Source organism: Piliocolobus tephrosceles, chromosome 2, assembly GCF_002776525.5.
Source record: "Piliocolobus tephrosceles isolate RC106 chromosome 2, ASM277652v3, whole genome shotgun sequence".
Taxonomy (NCBI): Eukaryota; Metazoa; Chordata; class Mammalia; order Primates; family Cercopithecidae; genus Piliocolobus; species Piliocolobus tephrosceles.
The window spans coordinates 183,759,463-183,784,638 of record NC_045435.1 but is presented as its reverse complement, the minus strand read 5'-3'; the positions used below and the strand labels follow the sequence as shown (position 1 = coordinate 183,784,638).

Below are 25,176 nucleotides of genomic sequence, written 5' to 3'. Positions count from 1 at the left end.
CAGAGTTTTCCATGTTGATCTAGTCTGATCATTTTTTTCTATTTTTTTTTTTTTTTCTCCTTATGGATGTGTAGAATTTTCTTCCTCCTGTATTCTGGGTACTAATCCAGTTATATAAATTGTAAGTGTATTTTCTGCATCTGTGACTTGCTTTTAATTTTGTTCATTGCCCAGTTATCCTTCTCTCGCAAGTCATTGGCTACCTGCTTGTGCACGCACTTGATTTTTCAGATCATAGCAACTACATGGTGAAAATGGCTTGGAGGCGTGTTTTGAAAAACCTAGGTGAATGAATGCTCCTTGACTCTGAATATCTGTAGTAGGATATGGAATGTGTTTTTACAAGAGAATCACTGAAGGACCTGTTTTGCTTACTCAAGGATCTCATTTGCTAACACAATTGTGTGGTGAAAGCAAAAGAACCAGGTGTAAGTGGAAAAAACCTTAGTCATTAAGGGTTGTTTGGGCTGCTCAATGGTGAATATCAGGGTGACTGGTTTCTCCCTGCCATGATGAATCCTGGCATGATTTGCCTGGCTGTTTTGACATTTTGTAGACCTAGCATATGTGGGAGGGCACTTGAAAGACGTCTCATACTCAAGTGGTGTCTCCTCTTCCCATACACACCTTACGGAGTCTTCACAGGGTGTGATGATGGGAAGCCTAGACATGCTCATCAGAAAGTAGGAAAAAATGGTATCTTGCAAGTGCTTGTAGCTTTCCAATAAGAAGAGTCACTTTAAAGCTTTGTTTATCTTTCTGTGCCTCAGCTAACCCCAGAGGAAAATCTTAGCTCAGGACAGGAAGCTCAGAGCACCCAAAAGGATGACTGCAGCAGTGCAAGACTATTTATGTCTGCCTCTTACATATCCCTCCGTGCTCTCCCCCAGGAGGCCTGGGCTGTGCTGCAGCTCCGAGGAGGCCTGCATATATCATCACTCCCTAGGAAACCAAGGGGTATGGCAGAAACCGAGCTCTGGGATCAATTATGTTGGTAAAACTACAAAGGCAGGGGGTAAGCCAGAAGTGTTGTAGCTTAGGAACAACTTGCTGAAAAAAGACTTGATGTTCCCAAGTAGAACCCTGTGGCCCCAGGGGAGGTGACCTCGGCTGTCTGGTCAACCAGTCAGAGTGCTAGGACTCAGAAGCCAGGACACACCTTCCGTTCCAGTTGACTCACTTGAGTGGCAAATTCTTTTCTCCCTCACAGTCCTCTCATCTTCAAAGGGAATTCATTAAGATCCACAATGCCATCGGCACTTGGCCAGGTGTTATACTGGCCCATTAGGTGGACACAGGCCATAGCCCCAGGGAGCATGCCAAATGAGGTGGAGGGTGGCAGCTGTGACCTAGTGACATCCCATGAGGTGGTTTTGCAGCACCTTCTATAAACCCTTCAGCTGTTTCAAACTATTTGTGTGGGGCTTTCCACACAAGCTGTGTTCTCTCCCGTCCCCTTGCTTTAGTTCACTCTTTTCCTTTTGCTTGAAATGCTCTTCCACTCTGTCAATGCACTTAAATGCCCACTCCTGGGTGGAGACTTTCCTGGCAACCTCAGGCAGAATTAGCCACTCCCAGTTCTGTGTATTCCCATAGCACTCTGTATCATTAATATAGCACATGCCAATCTGTGCTGGAATCGTCTGCTTATATGTCTGTCTCCCTAATGGGCTCTGAATTCCTTGAAGATGCATTCTGCGACTTACCCATCTTTGTTTCTCCAGCAAGAATTTGGTTGGTGCTCCGTAAATGTGCGTTGAGTTAAATGCAGAAAGGGACACAGCTCATGATTTTATCTGATTTTACCTTGTGGTGTAACTGGAAGCAGGTCACGTCTCTCTGAGTTTTAGTTTCCTTTTCTGTAAAATGGGTGGGGGGAGGATAAATTAGAAAATGGCCTCTAAGAGGTTTTCTGGTTCTGCTGTGTATGATTTTAAAGTTCTAGTCTCCTACTGAAAACCCGAGAGTTCATCACAACTCCTTAAAGACCAACATGTTTTCGTTTGCATGTATTAAGGAGCCTGATGTTCCCTTCCCACCTCTAGTCTGCCACCTATAAAAAAAGTTGTGTATTACTTAGCAGTTTGCAAATTTTCCGACTGAAGTTTCAAGAGGTTTGTGGGATTGATTGATTAGAGGAAGTGTGTAAATTTTATCTTCTCCAGGGAATAAAATTGTTGGACTAATTGATTCTTTTAAAGGAGTTTCTGATTGTATTTTCTGGTGACTTTTGTCAGCCTGGGTACATGTGGAAAGGGGTCTTGTGTAGCTGCTTATGGCATCCCTGTGTCTCTCTTCTCACCACAATGCAGGCCTCACTGCACGTGCCACACCTAGTAGTCTGTGTCCCACGAGGCCCTTGCTTTTCCTAGGCTACCTCTCTGCCCCTTGAGTTACATGTTTGGAAATTCCTGCATGGATAGGACAGAGTATCCCTCACCTTCTGAGAACCTATTTACAGGGTGCTAATAACACCTAACTGTGATCTTAGAACCAGTCTACATGGTGAGTCAGACAGGGCTTATTTTCGACCCATTTTTCAGATGGAAGTTAAGACACAGGGAAGTGAAATGACTTGCGTGAGGTCTCATAGGTAAGACGGTCTTCTGGACCTGGCTTAATAAAACCCAATGTTCTTAATTTCAGCAACTCCTTTAAAAATTGCTTTGATTGCTGCTTTATTGATTGGCTGCTCTCAGGCCTCTTGGCTGATGAAACCAGAGGCAGGTGAATTCTACCAGAAGGAAAGAAGGGTTCTAACCCACTATTGATTTTGTGGGACAAAGTGGCTGCAGTCATTAGTGAAGGGGGAAGTCAGATTAGTTAAAACTGTCCATTTGGTGGTTTCTATCATTAGCATCTCACTATGCCAGTAAATGAGCTGTTGAAGCCTGAAGTAGGGGCTCCTCCCGAAAGCTCGAGAGGATTCCAAAGCTGCTGGGCTCCATGGGGGAACATCCAGGAGCACATGGTCTCCATGTTTCCTTTTTTAACTCTACAAAGGCAGCTAAGAGGGAGTGCAACTTGTTATTGCATGTCTCTGAGTCTCGGTTTTTCTATCGGTGAAATGGGGATAATAAATCCTCCCGGGCATACCTCCGAGGATGGCTGTGAGGGTCACATACTATGATGGAAGTGGCAGTGCTCTAGAATCTGAAAGTGCTGGGTGAAAATCAGGGAATATTATTTACCCTTTTTATTATACTTTTTTTTTTTTTTTGAGACTGAGATTCACTCTGTTGCCCAGGCTGGAGTGCAATGGCATGATCTCAGCTCACTGCACCATCTGCCTCCCGGGTTCGAGGAAATCTCTTGCCTCAACCTCCCAAGTAGCTGGGATTAACAGGCACCCACCACCACACCTAGCTAATTTTTGTAATTTTGGTAGAGAGGGAGTTTCACCATGTTGGCCAGGCTGGTCTTGAACTCCTGACCTCAGGTGATCTGCCCACCTCGGCCTCCCAAACTGCTGGTATTACAGGTGTGAGCTACCACACCCAGCCTTGTTATTCTACTTTAATTAACTGTAAATAATCTTAATAAAGGAAAGTAAGCTCAGCTTGATACATGTTTCCTAAAAGTGGCCCAAAGTAACATTAGGTGGGAATATGTGGATCTATGAGGTGTGAATGATGGCAGTTCTTGCCCTAACCTACCCCTCAGAACACTGGAGACGACTCAGGTAGATAATGGATTCAAGGGCATTGTTAAATGATAAAAATTATTATGATGACGACTTTTTTTTCTCTAATGTTAAGAATATCTCTTAATAACCTGAAAGAAATTTACTCAAACCCTCTCTGATGCTATTTTCATCATGACCGTACCTCATCTTGGGAGTAAAGCGTTCCACTTGGCTGAGAAGTAGGAGAAGGACTGGGTCAGAACTCATCTGCTCAAGTTTTGTTCCTCATACCATTCGGGTGCTCTTTTTGAGTCAATGGCTCTAGCTTTTTGTAATAATCTATAAGCTTCTGGCTCCTTTGGCTCTCACTAGTCCCTGAGGATCAATTCCCTTTCCAAAGGGTTGGTTTTTTTTGTTGTTGTTGATGTTTTTTTAAAATTTTCTTTTATCTGGGGAAAAAATAGCCACTCTCATAGACTGTAAAAAAAAAAAAAAGCTTCTTTTTGAGAGCCTTAAAAATATTTGAAATAAATAGGGCTCAACCTTAACTTAATAATGTCAAGTGAAAACATACATACTTTTTATTACCAGAGAGAAATAGAGGCAGCTTTCAATATACAGGACATGCAATGGGATGTCACATCGCAAATAAAAAGATACAACTAGAACAATAGCAAGAAAGTCAATGTGTTATGTTGTAAGGCTTGGTGTATTTACTGCAATTAAGCATGAAATATAACTGAGCTTCCCAGCAGGCAGGGCAAAAAAGTAAACATGATGACTTACATAATATTCTTTTTCTGATTGAAGTATGTGTCCTGATTATTTGAGAGACATTTTTTCCTAACATTAATTTTGAAAATGAATTTATCACTGAGTACATTATCTGAGTACATTCATTAGAAGAGTAATAAATATGTCTTTAGCAAGAGTTTTATATCTAATGAAAAAAGTCCTTGTATTTCCATCTCATTCCTTGTTTTGAACTGCAAACTCATATTAACTACTAAATTTTTTCACTTTGATATTTCAGAGTCATCCGAAACTGAACATATTCCAAACTGCATTCATTAACTTCTTTCTGAAATTGGTTCCTCTCCCTGCGTTTATTATCTTGGTTAAAGCATCACACACACAAGCTGTCCTTGTCAGAAAATCTCAGGTTGTTTAGGAGACTCCAACCCAACCGCCAGCCCACACCTAGTGAATCCTGGAGACACTATCGCCTTGATTTATTCCAAATCCTTCCTCTCCTCTTTACCTCCAACACCTCTGCTTCAGTTCTGGTCCCTGTCATCTCTCACCTAGGCTATTTCAATGATTTCTTAACTTGCTTTCTTATTATTTCAACTTGTTCTCTACACTCTACTTCTCTACAAACTCATCTATAAAAAATGCAAATCTTATCTTTCTGAAAAGGCTGCCCATTGCTTTCAAGGTGAAATCTAAACTCATGGCCTGGCAGATGAAGACTTTCACCTGCTTGGTTTTCAGTCTGATGTGCTGCCACACCCCTGACGAATTCTCTGTTTCAGTAACATGGGCTACTTTCTCCCCCAGTTCACATTGCTGCCCCTGTGGCCGTGTTTTGCACGGGCTAGTACTTCTGTCTAGAACTCCTGCCACCTTTGCAAATCTGGCCCCCTTCTATTCTGGGAAACTTTCCTGATCCCCTTCCAACAGCCACCATAGTGTGGTTTTCCCTCCTTTGTATGCCCCAATACCTGTGTAAGTCTCAGTTGTAGTTACCACATGGTGCTGCAACTGTTTGCTTAGTTTCTGAATCCTCCAAGACTAACTTTTCAAAGACAGGAATGGAACCTCATTCATCCTAGATTTCCAGCTCTATATACATGCTTGACATAGTTGGAGGCTGCTAAGTATTTGTGGACTAAATGGGCAGATGAAAGATAGAGTAATGTTGTACGTGGAGCGATGAGGTTGTCTTTAGGATAAGTTAACTGGTGATACAGAATCAATAGGTGTTGTGCTGATCAACAGACCTTTTCCTTTAGGATATATAAAGGACTGGGTGGATAGACAGTGCTTTAGACAAACTCTCTGAAATCATCCCTCTGTGCTGGCCTTGGGTGGGTGCTGGATGGCAGACGGTGAGTGACTATGCTGTTCACAGAAGCCTCAGTGGCTGGCATTCTGTGTGCCCAACCTAGGCACAACTGTATATTTTAACCATCCTTTGTGTGTTTGGGCAGCTAGGGGCAGTGATACTGCATGAAGGAAAGAAAGAAGCCTGACAAGGAAGTGGATTATAAAGGTGTCTCCCTGCACAGCCAGGACTTCCCTCAAAAAGTATTGCTTTCTATCAAGTACCTGGCAGAGAATCAATGGAGAATCCTTTCCTTGTTCTGCTCCATCAAGTTTCATACCATATACATTTTTTTTTTGACCAAGTCCTGCTTGTAACTGAATTAACTAGGGTGCTTGTTTAAAATGCAGACTCCCCAGGCACCTCCCACCAACAGACCCTGGCCTCAAATATGGCCTCAAAGTTGGTTGGGGAAAAGTTTTGAGCATAGTCCATTGCCCAGCACTTCAGGGATAATGGTAAAGCCCTAGAATGACGGTGCCTTGGCTGGATCATGTTTTTAACCTCCACAAGTTACTTGTTGAGAAAGTTTGTGGGCAAAAGCAGTTTTGGATGCGCCTAGGCCCAATGCAATAGAGCTACTCCACAGGCCTTAGGGGACATTCACTCTGTGTCACGCAGGCCCTGACTGAGCCTGACTGAACTGAACAGAGACATGGTATGGGCTTGTGCTATAGATAGAGGACTCAAGTTCCTGTGCAGGGCTTGCGTAGCACAGCATGGATTAGTCTGGTAATCAACTTTTAAGCAAGTCATATTAATAATTCAAAGCCAAACAGGATTTTGCTGTCCTCGAAACTCTTGCACTTGCATTTTTTTCATTTGATCTCACAAGAGCCCTGGAAGCAGGAAAAACCAGGGCTCTTCCCATTTTGTAGATGAAGAAACTGAGATAGAGAAATGGCAGGTGACTTGTGCAGGATCACACAGATAGGACTGCAACTGCCCGATCTAAGATTCTGACTCCATTTTCATGCTGTGCCGGATTACACTATGCTTGCTGATCCCTCAAGTCATCAGATTTGAAAAGAACATTACTAAGGATGTTAGAACTGTATTTTAGGGCTCAGTGATGTCCATAAAAATAAGAATTTCCATTTCTGAATTATTAGAGCAGATGCTTGTGGCTGAATGTTAAAACTTGGGTCCCATATGTCAAGAAGGCTTGCGAAGTTCATTTCAGCATCCTAAGCCTCTAGAAAAGTTTCCAGTGGTATGTTGACTTGTATAAATGGGAGAGATAGTGGTGGGCATCTTTTCCTCACTCCATGGTTATTGATGTCACATTGATAGCTTGAATGTGCCATGGTGCAAGTATTTATACCACAGAAATCAGCAAAACCTATAATTCAGGGCTTTTTCACCACTGTAGAACCAGTTACACATTTTCCAGCACCCTGCTGCTTATAGCTAATAGTGACTGGCACAAATTGGAGTTTGAAAATTCTCCTCTGTCACCTGCATGGCACAGGCGTTGATTTTGCCTCTAACCACAAGTCACACCCCAGTGCCCATCTTTAAATGGGAGACTCCTTCTATCTGAGCTTGCAAAATCAGATTCATGGTTTCTACTAATAGTCCCTTGCATTTGGGTAGTTTGTAACGTGTTTTCACATCCCTCATCACTTCTGAACTGTGTAGAATCGATGGGGCAGATGTTATCTACCCTTGGTAGGACAGCAGGGCCTGGAGATCTGACAGGTGATGTGACCACTCTCAGTGTCATAGGTCTGTAAGTGGCAGCCAGGGACTTGAACTGGGTCTTCACCTCCTTATTCTGTGCTCCTTTCCCTTGTACTAGCTACCTCCTTCACCTAGGACACTTGCAGTATCTGGAGATGAAGCCACTGTCGAGGGCGCAGAGAAGAGTTGCCTCGCAGCAGCGTAACACTGGAGTATAACTTAGCCATTGACAGAAAAGAACAGACATGTTAGCTTGAGAGTATCTACACTTAGCTGCTTGTCCCACTTTACCGATCCAATGCAAGGAAAGAAGTCTATGTTCACTTCTCCTCTGTCTTCCATCCTCTCTTTGCTTCTGTTTTTTTGTTTTTTGTTTTAACTTTTATGGGGACTTTGTGTCTTTAGGTCCTGCTGAAGGTTCTGCCCACAACAGAAATCTGAAGTCTCCTGAATGATGTAGCAGTAATGCCCTGTTCCACCTGTTGCGTAACTCCCCGCCTCATACTGCCTGGTGATGGAATTATTGATTGTGAAGCATTTCACAACACATTTTCAAAACATGCTGAAGGTCAAGAATGGATGACTCATAGGCAGTAACAGTTCTTTCTGCCTCAGTCCCTCTACATGATATTGGTGAGGCTGGTAATGAAAAATCATTGAAGAAACTGAGGCAAAAGTTAACTCTGTCCAATCCTGGCCAGCAGGATTATTAATTGACTTGAAAAAAATAATTCCTGATACTCTATTTATTTAGTGATTGATCTTCTAAATCACTTTGTTTTGTTGTTGTTGTTTGTTTGATTTTTTTTTTTTTTTTTTTGAGATAGTCTTGCTTTGTCCCCCAGGCTGGATGGAGTACAGTGGCATGATCTCAGCTCACCACAACCTCTGCCTCCCAGTTCAAGTGTTTTTCCTGCCTCAGCCTCCCATGTAGCTGGGATTATAGGTGTGTGCCCCCACACCCAGAAATGTCTGTATTTTTAGTAGAGATAGAGTTTCACCATGTTGGCCAGGCTGGTCTTGAACTGGCCTCAAGCAATCCACCTGCCTCAGCCTCCCAGAGTGCTGGGATTACAGGCATGAGCCACCGTGCCTGGCTTCACTTTGTTTTTTAATGCCAACTCTCATAAACAGTATAAAGTGGGAGTTAAGGGATTTCAGTGCTGATTTTGCCACTGACTTGTCCAAAAGCACCGGAGAGTACCACTGAAGTACTCAGCTGAGGAAAAAAGCTCAGATGATATCTAGGGAACTTTACTGCTCTAGTAGTCTGTGATTGTACATTAGTACTTTAGACAGCAGAGAGATAAACCCTGATTCCGGTTTACAGATAATTACTCATCTCTCTGCCTGAGGCCAAGGAAAGCTCTCCGTGGAGCAGTGTGGAAGAATGCCTTAGAGCACAGTAGCAGAGAGATTTCCAGACCCCGAGGCAAGGGGATCTCGGTTAACTCTCAACATTGCCACCTGTGATTTGAATCTTCTGAAAGTGTGCTGGGCCTGTTAGCACCTCAGTTTTCTCACTTGTAAAATGGAGACAATAACAGTGTGTGAGCTTTTTTTGGTACAAATTTTAATGCATGAAAAGACCTACAACATATTTCCACATGGGCTAGTTGAAAGTTTTGGAGGAAAAAATATCAAGCTGATAATTTTTAAATTCTGTTTTTTTTGTTTGTTTGTTTGTTTGTTTTGAGGCAGAGTCTCACTCTGTTACCCACGCTGGAGGACAGTCACACGATCTCGGCTCACTGCAACCTCCGCCTGCCAGGTTCAAGTGAATCTCATGCCTCAGCCTTCCTAATAGCTGGGACTACAGGCACGTTCTACCACGCCTCGCTAATTTTTGTATTTTTAGTAGAGATGGGGTTTCACCATGTTGTCCAGGCTGGTCTCGAACTCCCAACTTTAGGTGATTCCCCCCCCACCCCCTCCCTTTCGGCCTCCCAAAGTGCTGGGATTACAGGTGTGAGCCACCACACCCAGCTGTAAAATTCTTAATATGTAAGTATTTTCTTCATAAACGAATCTAATTTGCATAGCTAAAGTTTCTGAATGCTTTATCTAGAATAATCATGGGACTAGAAGTTTCTTAGTAGTTCTTCTCTAGGTTTTTGTACTTTAAATACCCTGCATCTTTTCATTCTAATGTAACATAATCACAGTAATAAAAAGTGTGATAAAGTTCTAGTAGTTCATGGTGCCTGTACCTCATTCACTCGCCAACAAAGCCTCCCTCAGCATCCCCTCCCCACATCCCTCCCTGTACATGCACCCTCGCCAAGCTGCTGCCAGCCGTGCTGCTCCCCTGCCTCCTGACTGGAGGGCAAGCCAGTAAAAAAGGAAGCAAATTCGGTTATGTAAAGCACATTCTGGGTGAGGAAAGGCAAGCATGTGTTTCTGCTTGACTGAAATTGCTTTTTTTTTTCCCCACCAGTTTGTCCTCTTATCGGGACACGTCAGAAATTAGAGAGACCCTGGCAATCACAGCTTCCACCTCCTCATTTTACAAATGAGCAACTAGGCTCAGAGTACAGAAGTGGTTTTCCCAGGGTCACACAGCCAGCTTGTGACAGAGTCAGGATTCAAGCACCATCTCCTGACTTCTCCATTGCACCAGACGTCGATAGAACACAGAGAACCTAAAAGAAGAAAGAAAAAAAAGATAGAGCGTTTGGAAATATATTGGGCTTCTGGTTTTCAAGGACAATTTTATGATAAGTAGCAATGATGCCTCAAAAGCTCTGGTAGCTAGCTTGAATGAACTTATGTAATAAACATTTATCACAGAACATGTGTCATCAAACACCTGCCAGTTCTGAGCGTTGGCACCAAAGCTGCTTTCATTGTCAAAGAAAAGAGGGGGAAAGGAACTTGGCTGAACAAAGCTGGCAGACGTTTATACTAGAAAATTTAGAGGTAATTTCTAGAGGAACAGAAACACATTTTCAAAGTCTTATAAAATTTATTTAAATGTGATTGGGTGAATTTAGCAGTTAAAGAAGTGAAGAACACTGAGGTCCAATTGGTGCCTCAGGCTTCTTCCAGGCCCCTATCTTTTCTGTCTACCTTGGGCACAGATTTCTAGATGCCTGGAGATGGACAGGCCCGGAAGTTGCCCAGAGCGATGTCTGAGGTTACTGATCTCTATCTAGCCTTCCATAGAAACACATCCCAAAACATTCTTGGTTCTTATTGGAATCTCATCTTATTTGCAGAACATGCCCAGAGTCAAAGAGACATGGACCATGTGTCACTCAGACTGAGTCCATCCACACAAAGCGAATTCTCTAGCCTGTATTGGAAGTCAATCTACATCAACATGACAGGGCATGTAGCCAAATACATGGCCTCATCCCTTTGGCTACCCACATAGTTTTGAACCACACGATCTGTTCTTTATCTACTCATTTAATGGTTATTACTGGGAGAGCACTGGACTATAAATTCTGTTGCACTTGCAGGTGTAATGAGCTCTTTGAACCTCAGCTTCCTCACTCATCAGATACTATTCATGATCTGCCTTGCAGACAACACCTAGTTGTTGGGAACATGACATGAATGGCAGGTGGAGGTGCTTTGGAAACGCTAAAGCCTGCCGTGAGTATGAAGGAGTGTTGCTACTCTTCTGTGCCCAACAAGGTGCTAAGCACCAAGGGAGTTCAAAAGAAATGTAAGACATGGTCCCTATCCTCCAGGAACTTACAACTCATTGTTGGGAGATCAAGACACATCCCCTAAAAACAGATAGATAACACCTCAAATCTGTGAAGTACTTACTATTTAAATGGTGCCCAGAGCTTCTGAACCCCCTAGGAGTACAGAGGAAGGGGAGATCATTAATAGTGTGGAGAAGTTGGAGGAGGTGACATGATGCCAGGTGATAAAGTAGACGTAGAAGATGGAGGTCTTTGGCCGGGCGCGGTGGCTCAAGCCTGTAATCCCAGCACTCTGGGAGGCCGAGACGGATCACGAGGTCAGGAGATCGAGACCATCCCGGCTAACACGGTGAAACCCCGTCTCTACTAAAAAATACAAGAAACTAGCCGGGAGAGGTGGCGGGTGCCTATAGTCCCAGCTACTCGGGAGGCTGAGGCAGGAGAATGGCGGGAACCCGGGAGGCGGAGCTTGCAGTGAGCTGAGATCCGGTCACTGCACTCCAGCCCGGGTGACAGAGCAAGACTCCGTCTCAAAAAAAAAAAAAAGGAAGATGGAGGTCTTTTTTTTGAGACAGGGTCTCACCCTGTTGCCCAGGCTGGAGTGCAGTGGCATGATCGTCCCACTGCAACCTCCACCTCCTAGGTTCAAGCAATTCTCGTGCCTCGACTTCCTGACATAGCTGGGATTACAGGCATGCGCCATCACACCCAGCTAATTTTTGTATTTTTAGTAGAGACAGGGTTTCACCATGTTGGCCAGGCTGGTCTCGAACTCCTGACCTCAAGCAATCCACCAGTCTCGGCCTCTCAAAGTTCCAGGATTACAGGTGTGAGCCACTGTGCCCTGGCCTGAAGAAGGTCTTTATGGGTGCAGCATGAGTGCATCAATTGCTGGAGAGTTTGGTCACCGCCGCTTAAAGAAGAGCTTCCCAGTGTTGGATATGTGTGTAACTTCATAAGTTTTTTTAATTTTGCACTTTTGTGAATTTCCTCAATTGGCTTTCTTATTGACCCCCAGGGTCACACAGAACACTTCAAACTCCTCTTACATATTCTTGATTTCATCATTTAGCTGAAGATACAGGCCCTGTCTTTCTGAGTTTTCCTTACCACCCTCCTTTTAAATTACCTTTTTCATTGGATAAGAGCCATGAAACTTAATCAATTCTAGTTTTATCTGTCACTTGACCCAAAGACAAGAGAGTTGAATCCTGGACCTTAAAGGAAAAGAAAAAAGAAAAAAAAAGTTTGTGGGAACCTTATTTACCTCAACTGGGGAAATTTTTTACTCTTGCACAAAAGTCAGGTCCCATGAAACTTGTGAAATAGGTGTTTTTATCTCTTTTCTTTTCCAACTGATCAGATAGATATCTTTCCAGGAATTTGGTGTCAGAAATCAAATCCAATGAGTGGGAAGTTTGTCAAGGTTCAGGATAGTCTTGCCAAATAGCACAGCAGAGGAGGTAAAAGTTAGGTCAGTTCAAGGGGGACAGCAAAAATGAAGTTTATAATACATACACTGTATATTTGTCATGGGAAAGGGTTTCAGTCAATAGCAATTGATATTAATAAAACATAAAACAAAAGAAATAATAATAATCAGGAAAACTTTGAAACAACTTCTTTTTTGTAGGTAACATTAAAGAAAAGGAATCTGTTTTATTTTATAAAATAAATGCTCTAATATTTGCAAAAAAAATTTACCTAAAAATGCTGCTACTGAACAAACAGAACTACCACAAAATTAGAGAACAAAAGCATAAAAATTGTTAAAAAATAAAAAAATATATTTTTGAAATGTCTTAGATGATACATAAAAAATGCAGAAGATTTGTATAAATACACCATTGCCCTGGAATGACCTTTTATCATTGTCTAAGCAAGTTATAGTGCCACGGTGTGTTTCAGACCACGCTATAGAAAATCTTTAGCACTCACCTTAAAAGTTTAAAGTAGAAAGAACAACCTTTAACAGGATCATAGAAAATGTTCCATCAGATCAAAACAAACAAGCAAACAAACTGAAGCAGGTCATTTTTCTCTTTTTGGCACTGTGCAGGACCATATGCTTCCAGAGATGGGAATTTAAAAATAGCCTGTCACACAGCTCACATTGTAACGCTGGGACATGATGGGGGTGGGAAAGATTGCCTCACACTTAATAATAGTGACACTTTACATTTACACCAACCTCTTTGCAGAGTAACCAAGAGTATTTCTCAGTTCTTTCTTTCCTTTAAAAAAAAAATATGATCTTCTGGATACCCTGTAAGTGGAAGAGGAGGCAGTACAATTCTTCCCACCTTACAGAGAAGACGATTGAGGCCTCCAAAGGTAAAGTGACTCACTCAGGATTAGAGAGTCACCCAGGGATTAGTGCTGTGCTGTTCAAAATACACCGGGCTGCCAACTGCAGCAATATCCCGGGCCTGTGAGAACCATGGGTTCATAGGATGTTGCACAAAAAAGAGAGAAATTTGCTTCCCATTGCCTCTGTTTTGAAATGCACTGCCTTTCATCTTAAGCATTTCATAAGTTTCTAATTTTAAGGCAAATTGCTTATAAGCCATGGTGACCTATATTAGCTGACATTTGAAATCAATCTCACACCAGTAAATGCCTTAGATTTGCATTTGGTACCCCCTTTCAGAGTCATAATAACAATGTAATTTCTCACATCTCCATAATTCCCTCCACTTGAAAATGGTTGTACATTTACCATCGCATCAGATCTGTATAAGCAGCTGTAATTTAAGCCCAGGCCAGAGTTATGATGAGAGGGAACAGAGGCTCAGGATATGAAAAAAACTTTCTCATTTGGTAAAAGCCACAGAAACTGATGAAACCCAGGTCTTCTCTCTGTGTGTGTAGGGTATTTTCCTGCCAGCCACACAGCCTCTTAGGTCTAAATAATGTGTTGAGAGTCCGTTGCAAGTGTGTGTACACTCAGGAGTGCCTCTTCTACCCAGTTTGGTGCCCAACACTCAGTTCCTAATTGGCTGCAAAACCCTGAAGGGGGATTCTAGATGTGGCAGGCACCAGGTGAAGTCAGTTGTGAGCTTCTTTTGTGGAGGGAAGGAAAATTCTCGGCTTACTGATGGGTCCAGGCAGACACTTTGGATATGTGTGGAGCCCAGTGAGGCTGTGTTACGGGGTAGACTTAACCCTTATTCCAAACTTAACTCACTCTACTCTGTGCCATAAACGCTGTCCTTCCAATACCCGCCATTCCCCTGCTGCCTTCCCCTTTATTGTACCTGGCAAAACTGCAATCCTGGTGAAATGTGTATCTTCTAATTCCTCCATTGCTTGCACCCAAACAGTAGACTGTTGTTCAGAACATTGTAAACCATGCTGATCAGTTCACTTTAAATTCTTGATCACAAACCTGAAATAGACCGTGCCAGAGGATCCTATGATGCTTCTAGAAAATTCACTTTTCATTCTCTGGGTCAACTCTTTCAAACCTTTAGCTCCCTACTTGAATATCCACCATGCTCTACATATCCCATGCCCTGGGATTATGACCTCCCTTTTTGCTATCAGAGGAGAGTTATTGCATTTTTCCTTAACCCACCTGCATCTGTGCACATAAACTGCCTCCCTCTTATTATAGTGGAGGAAGTGGCATAGCTTCTAAGGCCAACCCTTCCATTTGTCCTCCGGATCCCATCTCCTTTCCTACGCTTCTCCCTTGCAACATCAGTTTCTGATGTTCCATTACATCTATCCCATCAGCATACAAATATGCCTTTATAACAACTACTAAAAATAAAATTTTAAAAAAACAACCCAGCTCTCCCTTGGCCCTACATGTCCCTTTCACGACCACCCCCTTTCTTTCACATCTTCACAAAAAAAACCTTTAAGTAAGATCTACATTTCCTGTCTCCACTTCTTTAGCTCCCATTCTCTCCTCAACTCTGCTCTGATTTTCTTCAGACTCTATATCACTCCACTTAAACAGCCTTTATCAGAGTCACCAATGACCTACATGTTTCCAAAGTCAACGTGTATTCAACTAAGTGAAGTATTGAGCTGAATTGGACATGGTCAATCCTTCATACTTCTTTTCAATCCTTCATACTTCTTTAAACACTTTCTTCTCTAGGCTTTGTGACCCCACACTCACCTGGTTTGTCTTTACCTTTCTGTCTCCTTGTCTGGCTATTTCTCCTCGACATCAGGTTTTGGTGTGCTCTGGGGTTCTTATCTCTATTCTGTCTGTACTCTTCTCAGATGAACTCATTGAGATCCATGGCTTTAAAATACCATTTATATGCAGATAACTTCAAATCTCTATCTCTAACACTTCTCCTTGAGCTTCAGACTCCATAACTCTACTTGTATATGTAATAAGCACTTCACGCAAACTGTGACCCAAACCAAACTATTAATTTAGTCTTTCTCTACCCCGAATTCCTCCTCCCCAAGTATTCCCTGTCACAGTAAGTGCTACCTGGCCTCCTAGCTATTTGTTCAATGCAAATAATGGAGTCATTCTAATATTCTTTATTTCCCTGAAACCCTATATGTAATCTCTCAGCAAGTCCCATTGACTTTACAAACCTGAAACGGTCAAATTAGATGATTTCTCACCATCTGCACTGCTGACTATCTTATTCCAAGCTATTATCATGTTCTTCCTGCCCACAGTTTTTCCCTCTACAGTCAGCTCTTCGTGCAGTAGCCAGACTGATCTTTCTAAAGTCATAAATTATAAGTTTATCTATTTGCTAAACCCTCTCACCATAAGCTATAAAACCCTACATGATCTGTCCCAACTGCCTGTTCAGCATCATCTCCCTCCACTCTCAGCCTCATCCACGAAGTTCACTGGCCTTTTTCTCCCTCAAACTTGCTCAATACTTTCAGAGATGAAGAACATTCACTTACTTTTCCTTATGTTTGGATGTTCTTCTTCTGGATCTACAGTGGCTACATCATCTTGTCATTCAGGCCTCAGTTCTAATGTCACTTCTGTAGAGCAAATTCACTTGACTGATGTTGTTAAGGTATCTCTCTTTAGAACCAGGTAAGTATCCTAAACTCACCTGAGAAGCGTTTGTTGAATTTTAGTGAATTATACATTGAAATTGTTTCTTGTGGTTTCTGAGGACATTATTTGCTCTGTCACTTGGTGGCCTTTTCTATAAAGCCCCATAGGAGGAATTCTTTTAGGTCTAAGTGATAGAAAAGCTTTGCTTCCCTTGAGGAATTGATGATGACACAACTGATTTTGCTTTGTTTTATTTGGCTTTGCCAACACGAAGTTCAGAGCCAAAATTTTGGCTGCTTTATTGCAAATGTGTAAGAATATATGACTTGGTTGTCTGTCTAGACAGCACTGTCTAATAGATCTTCCTGCAATCATGGGCAATATTCTGTATCTGAAATGTCCAATAAGTAACCACTGGCCACATGTGGTGACTGAGCACTTACAATGCAGCTTGTGAACCTGAGGAGCTACATTTTAACTATATTTAATTTTAATTAATTTAAATATAAATAGACACATGTGACTTGTGGCTGCCACTTTGGAAAGCACAATTCTGTATATCCTATGGTTTATGTATAAGATATTATAGTTTATTTTTATGTACTCTTCATTATTCGTTACTGTATTTCCTATAACTTACCTCAAACCTTTGTGGCTGGAGGTAGGAAAAAAAAGAAAGGAACAAAGCACAATTAAATGAATAATTGACTTCGCAGGCGTGTCAGCATGTTTATAGGGTTGAAGGAAGTGGCCACTATACAGCGACAGTGAATCTTAAATCCTGTTTCTCCTTGTGAGATCTATGGAATGGGCACTAGCATCAAGTCAGAGATTCAAGTTCTAGTTTTTGTTTTGCTGTTGGACATGTGTGGCTCTGAGTCAACCAGAAGTTTAGTATGTTCATATGTAAAATGGGACTTCTGTACTGGTGACCTGAAACCTTTGGCATCTGAGATGCAGATGTACAACCACTGTATCCATTTCTGTGCCTTCCAAAGCCAAGGAGGCCAGCCCTTGGCTACCGAGCTGAAATAGGAGGCAAGCCTTTGATAAATCATCTCATTCAAGCCCATGCTTCAAGGCAGAGTCGCTGGTAAGCTAATTTAAAACAAATAGGAAGAGTCCTACCTTCCAAATGTTTTGTGGGGGAAAATAATTCATCCTACATACTCAGGAATCCGGATGTTTTTAACACAGAACGAAGTATCATACCCCTTAGTATATAAAGGCACAGGACAGAAATCAGAAGACTTAGGTTCTAGTCCCAGTTCAGCTACTAATTAGCTGTGTGACTTTGATCGAGTCAAAGTTTCTTCTTTGTTTAAATGAGAAGATTGGACCAAATGATCTTTAATTTCCTGACTAGCCTTAGCTATAATCATAGCTAATATTTATTAAGGAATGTGCTGAAATGCGTTACCTTATTTCGTCCTGTGGCCACTTAAAATATTATTATTCCTATTTTAAAGATAGAAAAAACTGAGCTTTAGTGTTTCTCAAAGACATAGAGCTGGTAAATGACAGAGTCTCTATCTGAACCCCATGGTCTGGATTCAGGACCCCCTTTCTTACCTGTTCTGCCTTCTCTAGAATTTTGTGATTTTTATAGGCCAGAACACTCTTGTTATTCTGGTTAGATGAAGAGTTGTCTTAATCCTTTAAATTGAACTTTCCCAAATCTGGGTCTCAAATGGGTCCAAATATTGTCTCTTCAGTCTTTGGAGTGGCCAGGAAGAGCTCAGCACAGCCACAACTAATGAGTTGATTGCTACCGGGCAAGAGTGGCCTTGTTCTTTTGCCCAGTTTGCTGTACAAATAATACCATGTTCTAGGTATGCTGCAAAAAAACATTGGGAAACATGTGAATTTAGATGTATATCATGACAAGGGTTTAGCTTGGACTTTTCACAAGTCGTATCATACGCATTTCACAAGATCCTATCACAAAGAGATGGTTTATCCCGCAAATCTGTCATCACTTCTTGAACATGGAGTACTTCAATCGTCCCTGGGTCTCCAACATGTTGATTTCAGAAGCTGACCCTAAGCTCATCTTCAATATGAAAATGATTTTGCTAATTGTTAGAAAAGCGCATTGTTAGAACAGCTAATTGTTAAAACAGTTGGTTAGAATCCATGGGAGCTTCAGTAATTTTGAGTCCAATCCCAAGAGGGAAGAGGATTTTCTCAAGGTCAGTGTCAGAGTTTGGACTAAATCCCCAGTCTCTTCCATGCCCAAGAAAGGGCCCTTTTTCCCTTATCTGACTAGTAGTCAGGTCTACTTCCTTGGGAGATGGAACAAATGAAACACAACTGAAATTTCATCTTGCCTCTGCAGATGTCAGGAGCAATGGAGCACCAGTGGTGGAAGAACCTACCTCCCCTGGCTCCATCAAAGGCCACAGGGCCATGAGAATCACCCAGCCTGCTCTGAGCGGCACACTTGGAGACCACAGCCGCGCACAGGAAAGCGAGAGGAAGTGGAAACGTGCGAGCAGAGGGCTCAAAGCAACGGGCTCACCACCGGAAAAAAAAAAATAAAAATAAACATGCTCAGAAATAGTGTAACTGATATGCAAAGAAGATCAAAACAAGGGTTTTAAAATATCTTGGCTGCTTTAGAGAAGGTGGGGGTGGTAATTAAATCGAGGTTGCAAATGCGTGTTAGGGGAGTGGGGCGGTTAGGTGGATGGTTCACTGAAGCCTGCCGGGCCATGGGAGCCTGGGAGCCCAAGGGTATTTCAGATGAAAATGTGGCACTTATACGTGGAATGTAAAAAATAGTTGAACTCATAGAAGCAGAGAATAAAATGGTTATTCTCAGAGGCTGCGAGGTGGTGGGACTGGGGAGATGTTGGTCAAAGGATACAACGTTTTAATAAATTCAAGAGATTCATTGCCCATCATGGTGACTATAGTTAACATCAATAGATTTTATATATATATATATTTATTTAATTATTTTGTTGGACTTTTTGTTTAAGTTCCGGGGCACATGTGCAGGATTGTTACATAAGTAAATGTGTGCCATGGTGGTTTGCTGCACCTATCAACCCATTACCTAGGTATTAAGCCCAGCATGTATTAACTCCTTGAAAACTGCTAAGAGAGTAGATTTTAAGTGTTCTTGTCACACACAAAAATAAGGTGCTACATATGTTAATTAGCTTGATTTAGCCATTCCATAATTTAGATATATATCAAAACATCATCTTGTATACCATAAATACATATAATTTTGGAGAATTAAATAACAAATAAAGAAAAAAAATGAGAGGAATAAATTACCATGGGTAGCTCAGAGGCAGATATGAACTTGAGAGCAAGAACCCCAGAGTCCCTCAACCCCAAACTCTGCCCTCCCCAACCCTTTTACTGTTCCCTGAGATTCTGCTCCATCTGGAGTCCTGTACATTTGTCCCAGGGCAGGGCTCAGACAGGCCAGCAGTGGAGGCACCAGGAAGTCCACCCAACTTGGCTGAACTTCAAGGCTCAAGTTCCAGTTTGGAACAAATGTTCCAGGGTTAATGGCTGGGGCTGAGCAAATTCAGGAAAGACAATCTCCCCGATCTTGCAAAGTGAAATTCTCTTTTCTTTCAGTGTGTTGTGAAGAACTACAGAAATGTGCTCTCATACAAAAAAACAAAACAAAAACAAAAAAAGACACAAAGATTTTATTTTGAAACTTGTTCCTGAAATGGGAAACCAAAAGGTTAGTGATGGCTGTGCTGGCCGTTTTTAGCCTCCCTCCACCAGTTTAACCATCCCTAATAATAGTCCAAGGATCACAGGACATTTCCAGCACCAGAAGGCCATCAGTCAACAGCAGAGGTGCAAAAGGGAGCATTTGCTCTTCCACAGATCCCAATGGTCTCATGTATTTTAACAGATGAAATGCTCTGAAGGTGGGGTTGGGGGCGGCTTGGCCTTTGGAAATTAGTCACCAGTCACATAGGTCTAGCATTTACACTTACAAAGCACTTTCACAGCTATTATCCAGTGAGATGGGCTGGGCAGAGAAGATCACTCACATTTTCCAGAAATCTAAGACTCCAATGTGAAATGGCTCAAGGTCATCGCTAGTGAACCCATAGCACTGGGTATGTTATTTACGGGGCCTTGAAGAACCACAGATGGGAATCAGGTACCTTTGCTCTAAACTTGAGCCATCCCTCTCGATATCTTCTTTTTCCTTCCCACTCTTCCTCCTCCTTCTATGATAGAGTACAATTAATATTTTGATGATAAAATAGAAATCTTGTACCTTTCATCCAATATTTTTTTCTTCTGTTTCTCTTATTTGTCTAATTATGAGAAGGCAAGGCCTACCCTAAACTATTTTTGAACCTGATATTTAATAAATAACCACCAACAGATGCATGTGAGCTGAGGTGGGAGACCCTTTTCTGAGCTGAGGTGGGAGATGACAGGTAAAGGCTAGTCTTAATTTCTGCCTGATGCACATTTGCTCTCTAGGCCCAGAGAGTATTATGGTTTACACAAGCTATGGAATTTAAGAAGAGAGAGCTCACTGTGTGCTGGGAGAATCCAGAGATATTCTAGCAATGGGAGCCATTATTGAAGAAGCACCTTGAAGATGGATCTGTGGGGTGGCGTGGGGAAGCAACATGATAAGGTCCAGACCAAGTGTGGTGGCTCACGCCTGTAATCCCAGCACTTCAAGAGGCTGAGGCAGGTGGATCATGAGGTCAGGAGTTCGAAAACAGCCCGGTCAATATAGTGAAAGCCCATCTCTACTAAAAATACAAAAATTAGCTGGGCGTGGTGGTGTGCACCTTAGTCCCAGCTACTTGGGAGGCTGAGGCAGAAGAATCGCTTGAACCCAGGAGGCGGAGGTTGCAGTGAGCCGAGATCACACCACTGCACTCCAACCTGAGCGACAGAGCAAGACTCCATCTCAAAAAAAAAAAAAAAAAAAAAAAAAAAAAAAGTAAGGTCCAGAGGTTTAAAAAGTGTGTAAGACATTGCTGGAAATTCACAAAACTTCACCAGGCTAACATGGCAGAAATAATGTTAGGGAGATACTTTGGAGTCATACTGTGGAGGGCCTCAAAAGACAAGCGGAGTGATTGGAATTTCATCCTATGGGCATTTAGGCGTTGCTGAGAGTTTGTGAATGGGAGAGCAGCTGAAGAAGAATGGTATTCTAGAAAGCTCTTTTTAGCTGGGTATGCAAGATGGAAAAGCACGGGAGTAGCTGGCAGAAGAAAGATGATAAGGAGCACTGAACTTACAGTCAAGAGGCTGACTATACTGTCTAACCTTGATTAGGTTAGTCCCAGATATAAGCATAAACATATACGATTACCTCCTCTCTAATATGCAAACCTGTGTGGCCTACCCTTCAGGGAGGTCCTGAACATCCCCTGAATTGAGGGACGTTAGAGTGCTTTGTAAACTCTGAAACTACAGAACAAACATGGGAGATAGTGATGCAGCCTGGCAGATTCATTGAAAACATGGGCAGGTTGGTACCTCGGGGATGGGTGGTTGCAGGGAAGGTTGAGTGAATGCCAACTCTCCATTTAGGAAGCATCTTCCCTCTGGAGGGGTATCCCCTTTCCTTCCTGGAACCTTCTGTGTCACCTGGCACAGACTGGGGGCTAGTGGAAGATGGAGGCATGTCAAGCTGGTAGTCAAGAGTCAAAGACAAGAAATCCCTGAGGTCTCTAGTAACTTCCTCAAGGGGAATAAAAAAAAATGACAAAGCTAGCTCTTTAACCCCAAGCTTGAAATCAAAATAAACAGTTGGGTTACTGTTTTGCAGAGTTGCTGAGTAATTGTAAAGGGCAAGGAAGAGTCAGTTTTCACAAGAAGATTGCTCAATGGAAAGGTTTTGCCAGTGGAGGTGTCTGGGAAGGTGCAAGCAGAAGCCAGCTTAGTTATTGTAGGGAGCTGCTCATTGGAAGACAAGCCTTGGCCTCATGGAGAAAAAGGGTTAACATGAAACAGTGGGAAGCAAACTGCTGAACTGGGACTAGGTTAGGAGGGTTAAGAGAGAAGCATCTGGGCTTTCAGCCACCCCTGGGCTTCTAGTAGAAGCATTTCACAATCTCCTTTCTTCACGGGTTATGTCCTTAAATTGAACAGCCAATGGGGGCATCTTGGGGTAGTGGAAAGTGTGTTGCAGGCCTGGCTTCAGCACTGCCTGGTGGTGTGACCCTTCCTCTCTGGGCCAGGGTTAGACTAGATGGGATGATCCCTGGAGCTCCTTTCAGATCTAGACCCCTAGGAGGTGTGGGGCAGGCACAGCCTGTTTTATCAGATTTAAATTCAGAAAGGACAGCTACTGTAAATGACCAGGCTTTAGTGCTGGCAGTGACAGCTACATAAGGAATTTCAAATGAGGTCATCTTAAAGCAAAAGCAACTGTGTGCCTGCTGAACAAGGCTTGTGGATCAGATGAATCAGAAAGCTGGGACTCTTCTGAGTTTATGCTTACCAAACTGTGGGGTTCTGTGTAACTAGATGATACTTTCCCTAATCAACATCATGTATGGGGCAGCAAGTTCCCTTTGAGATTTAGAGAACATAAGCCACAGATGATTTCCCTCCCACTTCCATTTTCCCTTCTCAAGTCTTAGAAAATAAGATCTCTTCCCTTCCCCTTTCCCCCATTTCCCAAGCAGGTTCTCAGTGATAAATGTACCACTTTCTCTCTTGTACTCACTTGCCCTTGTCCTTTCTGGTGAAAAGAACATTACCAGTTCAGGCTTTGGGAAGTAGGGTGTTGGGGCATGAGGACAAAGTTCACAAAGCTCAACCATCTGGTTCCTCTGGTGGCCCAGGCTGGGTTGTGTTGTGTTGTGTGTCCACACAGGCAGAGAGGTACCACAGTGAGGTACTCTTTTATTTCTGAAGAGAAACCCTATTCTTCCGGAACAGTTCATGATCACCATTGACTTTTTCAGGCCCTGCCTACAAGATCCAGAGAAACATCCGCATGAAAAAAAGCTTTACCAAGCGCCGGGATTCATTTTTAGATGAGGCAAAGGACCCAGAGGCAGATAAAGAAGGAGACAGGATAAGTGGAGTAGTCACTGTGATACCCTGTCATATGGGGATGGCTCTACAAGTAGAGGGTGACTTCAAAAGAAGGAGAAGTAGCACTCAGATTGGAGATCAGAGAAGGCTTCATGGAAGAGATGACATGAGATAGAACAATTATCAATGACAATTATCAATGTCATTGTTATTTTGATGATTATGATTAAAGCTACCTTCTGTTGCTCTCTCACTATGTTTGAGGTACTGTGCTATGCCCTTGTATATTATCTCAATTCCTCTTCATGGAAATCCTCCCTTATTAGACAGCATCATTTTGTAGATGAGGAAATTGAGGCTCAGACATGATAAATTACGTTTCCAAGTCCACCCAGAGAGTAAATGATTAGTGCCTGTGATTTCCATGGAGGTATGGATGTGAGATATTCTTAGTGGAGGATAAGAATGACTGATTACAGTGGGTACATCATAATTTTGATTGGGTAGAGAATCTGTGGGAGTTAAGGCCAGTGGGACTTGAAGACCAGTGAGAAGTTCAACTTTGTCTGCAGGCTACAAGCAGGCTGGCAGCTTTTGAGCAGGACAGTGACATAATGAGAAGATAGCTCTTGAGATGAACCTTCCAGCCAACTGGGTTGTAAAAGCAGTGCTTAATCTAAGCAAAGAAAACTGAGATGGGGAAGTAACTGTAAAGATTTGGGCTACAGAGGTAGAGTGATTCAGCAAGATAAGGATGAGAGGAAACACTTGGCCCAAAGTGTTGACCACGTGGTGGGCCAAAAGCTTCAGTTTCCTTAGCAATTTAGCCTTGAGTGCAAGTGGACTCCAGGGAGGACTGATGGTGAGGGGATGGACTCAGAACTGGAGTCCAATCTTCTGAGAGGTGATGAGGGCTTGAGCTACTGGTGCCAGGCAGGAAGGAGAGTTAGAGGATCCACCTTAGTCTGAGCAGTTGTCCATCCATGTCCTTGCTTCCAGCACCAAAGGCACAGCAAGTAGAAAAGAAAGTAAACAAAGACAGTCTGCATGCTGGTGAGGTTCCACAGGTTTCTGGGGAGTTTGTCTGTCACTCATGTCTGATGTCAGGCACTGGTAAGGTGGCTGCCAGTCTTTCCTCACCTTCAGGTGCAGGGCAATGCACCCTCTGAATTAGACCACTTTACCAGTCCGATTTGTACGTTTTCTCCATCATTCTTGTCTCCCCACTCCCAAAACCCCAAAGAAGTGGAATCAAATGAATCATAGAGGTGTTTTCTTTTTGTTTTTAAAATGGAATCAAGGTCTGAAGGAGAATACCTGGGCGGAACCAAAGATGGGATGCTCTGAGTCATTAGTCACCTTCAGGGCATCAAACAAGAGGTGAATCAGAGAGACAGAGAGAAGGGCAAGAAGTAATGAGCTCCTGGCGCACTTGTGAATTTCAGAGGCCCCACGTAGACCACTAGTGGGCAGATTCTCTACTTCCAAGCATCTGAGGTTCCTCCTGCAACGAATGTGGCTAAGGTCAAGGAAACAATAAAAGCTGCAATGGTTTTTGACTCAGCCAGGAGAGTTTAGCCACATGTAGTTGTACTCTTCCTTGGTGCTTCCAAAGAGCTGCTTTGACATCTCAGAGAGTAGTACAGAGTAGCATTTCTAGGCTTGCCATCACCAGGACAGTGAAAGAAAGGGGCCCTAAGGATGATTTAATCCAATATGTGAATCCCTAGAGTAGGCATGTAACTGAGACTCAGTCTCCTGCCTTCTTAGTTTATTGATTTTACAAACACATAGTGCTCGCTATGTGCCAGGCATGTTCTATGCACTTTATAAGTTACTAATTCATTTAATTCTCATAATAATCCTATAAGGCAAGTGCCTTTGCCCTATTTACAGTTGGGAAAATTGAGGCACATGGACATAAAGTAACTTGGCCTAGGCCTCACAGTACTTGGTAAAACCAAGATGTGAATCCAAGCAGTTTGATTACAGAATCCAAACCCTCAACCCTTGTACTCTGTTACTCTTTATTCTAATTTCTACTCTTAAGACTGGCATCCCTATAAAAAAGGGAGACTAGATCCATTCATTCTAAAGG

General features: G+C 42.6%; 1 long non-coding RNA gene across 1 annotated transcript; it reads left to right on the top strand.

Annotated features, from left to right (window-relative positions):
- Nucleotides 1-601: 601 nt before the first annotated feature.
- LOC111544220 lies at nt 602-12,673 on the top strand. Its single transcript, XR_002732079.2, has 3 exons — nt 602-683; nt 9,853-11,322; nt 11,632-12,673. It is a non-coding gene; the product is annotated as an uncharacterized LOC111544220 (long non-coding RNA).
- Nucleotides 12,674-25,176: the final 12,503 nt, after the last annotated feature.